General features: G+C 46.6%; 1 long non-coding RNA gene across 1 annotated transcript; it reads left to right on the forward strand.

Annotated features, from left to right (window-relative positions):
- The first annotated feature begins 849 nt into the window (after positions 1–849).
- On the forward strand, positions 850–2,722 carry LOC113463853 (uncharacterized). The gene is made up of 3 exons (XR_003388682.1): positions 850–1,389; positions 1,911–2,158; positions 2,246–2,722. It is a non-coding gene; the product is annotated as an uncharacterized LOC113463853 (long non-coding RNA).
- Positions 2,723–2,871: the final 149 nt, after the last annotated feature.

A 2,871-nucleotide genomic window follows, 5' to 3' on the forward strand; every position in this document is an offset into this window, starting at 1 on the left:
CTCCAAAACCTAACCCAACCTGATCTATTTGTCTTTTCTTTTGTCATGTATTTACTACTTTCCATGTAAACTAAAAGAATACTTTCATCCATTTTGAATTTTTCAATAAAACATACCTTTGATAGAAATAATGGCCACAAAACCACTTCTCCAAAACCTAACATATTCGTCCTTCCTATTGGCACGTAGTTACTACTTTTCCCTTAAACCAAAGAGAGGTATTCCCGTTCATATTGCGTTTCAGAATAAATTATGCCCTGGCTGGAAATAATGTGCATAAAACCGCTTCTCGAAATTCAATATGGAAATCGTAATAGAACGTGGCTAGGAAATTTATAGACGGTTGAAAAAGATCACGGTAAGTTGCGTTAACATCGAAACACGGGTCAAAGTAAAAGGTGGTAGAGCGTGGAAACTGAAATCGACCGCGCGACGTTGATAACAACTTCACCTTCGGACCTCCGACCTTCTCGCGTGATTTTATTGCGTTCCACGGAACACGTATCGGACGTAGGCGATTTAGGTGCTAGGATAATGAGTTCCTGGATCGTCGGTTCTACACACACCGCGCCTTATGCGACTTATAAGGATGCGCCAATCAGACCGACGCATATACAATATCGCAACTACCTATGTACAACAATATCGATGTATCAGCGCGTCGATAGACCAGCTATTATTCGTGAGTCGTGATCCACGGATCAGACTATCGAGAAGAAGAGGGAGGGAGGAGGGGGGTGAGAGGACGGTTCTCTATTACTCGGTTTCAATACGATACACATAGAGAGATGGCAATGATGCACGGACCGCGACTGGGATCGAATACCTCACGGCCGTTGCCTCGCACCGATGATACACCGTGTCATTTGCTCTAATCGTGTAACGATATCAATTACCCGAGCGGTTCTCGAGGCTTGATATTTGTTGCGCTGTGTCATTGCGCCGACCGCTGGGTTCGGAATAAAACGGATCGTCAGAGAATGAAATGAAAGTGCCCTGTCTTCGGTACGAGATCGCTTTTGTATATCGGGCGCGGCGCGTAACCGTTTCGTAGTAACCGAAGAGTGAGAAATGTGTTACGACAGTTGAGCCACGGAGTGAAACTGCGTTCCAACCGTTCGACTTCAGTGATTCGGATATTGTGACAGGGTAAAGTGGTCGATGGCAATGGTGGAACTAGCGGGAAAAACCGCAGGTATAGGCAGGACAAAAAATGGTTAGGACAGGTCGACGGCCTCGTTGGACTAGTGCTCGCGTCGGAGTAAAACAGAGGCTTGCTACGGTGATAGTGGAACGGGGGATACATACGTTACGGCAATAATGTACCAGCCAGACATTAACTATCATTTTATACATCTTAACTGCGGCCAATTAAAAACTTATTTATGGGTGAGTCGGCGGTACAGCTATCCGGCTGAACAGAACCAGGGGGGGGGGCAAAAAGTGGGTCCCCTTCGTTGTAAATTAAAATGAAAAATCGCGACGCGAAACGTCAGCGTGAAACTTGGACGCCAGGAATAGAGTCAGAGATTTGGCAGACTTTGCCACTCGGTTTAACACTAGATTGCCCAAGAAAGTCATTTTGACTGGTTTTGGGCAAATGTACAAATAATAATGCATAAANCCGTACCCAGTGGACGTCTCGAATGAATTCGTACCGTATCGTACGGCCAGTGCGTGCTAAAGTCTGCCGTAGTCAAAGGGTTAAATATCATTATTAAAGCTAGTGTTAAGATAAATGGTCTGATCTTTCTCCCCTGCGCCTACAAAATTTAAGGTGAGATAACGTCCTGGTGAGCGAGAGTCACCGCTCGAGTGCAAAGGGTTAGTATGCAACGAATCGACCCACCGCCGTATGATAAAGCGCGAGTCAGTTTTTACGAGAGATCGACAGGTTTCGTGTTCTACAGCGTACTGTCCTTCTCATCGTCTTGGTGCAGAACGAACGAGGCGAAGTTGCACCCGAGAGACCAGCACGGAAAGGGTCCTGAACCCGCCCGCTTGCTCGTCGACCCGGCTAGTTATCCGCGCACACGGACAGCCGGATAAATACAAGACCTACAACGTGTCTCGAACAAACGCGTTACCCGACTACCTGCCTACGCGCAATAGCGAGAGACCTGCACAGCCTCGATCGGCCCGCAACGTCTACGCTTAGGTACGCTTCTTCTTCTTCTTCTTCTTCTTCTTCTCCTCCTTCTTCTACTTCCTACACCGAATTTTTTCATCGCCGTCTTCTTCCAAGGTACACTATATCTTCGGTTATCTCCGCCAGAGAGGAATCGTAAATTCGAGCTCGCGGGGCTAAGTTGTGCGTAAAACACTCGACGCGGCTCTCCTGCGATGATTTACGCGATCCCGTCCGTCGTGCCTTACGGACGGCGTAAATTGCGTCCGCGTAAACTTGCGCATTTTTCCGGTGGCTATCGCCGAGGGCTGCTTAACCACGCCAAGCCAGAGATCAAGAATGTTTCCGGATGTTTCGTGTGCTCGCAACGCTCGTAATGGATTGAGCTGACGATTCTAAGTATATTTACGTTTACCAAAGAGATTCATGGCTAGGCTTCGTCGTGCAACTTATCATTCTATTAGTAACGTCGGTTTTCCAAAGTGGATTTTAGTATCGAAAGTACGATATTGAAATGCGAGGTTCCTGATGTAATTTTAAACAATATTTTCCTTAGCGAAAAAGTTATCCGAGGTGTGGTTGAGGAGTTATTAAGGAAAGAACCCTGACCAATCAGAGCGCTCGGTTGGCGCGAGCTTCCAATCGGGAGCGTTGGCTCGGATCCTCTTGAGCTGAAATTTAGTTTCAGACAGGCAGTTTTGCAATGAAGTAAACAATTTCATTTTCTTAAAACGCTGATGTAA

This window comes from Ceratina calcarata, unplaced genomic scaffold (genome assembly GCF_001652005.2).
Source record: "Ceratina calcarata isolate Rehan_Ccalc_2016 unplaced genomic scaffold, ASM165200v1 scaffold1769, whole genome shotgun sequence".
Classification (NCBI taxonomy): Eukaryota; Metazoa; Arthropoda; class Insecta; order Hymenoptera; family Apidae; genus Ceratina; species Ceratina calcarata.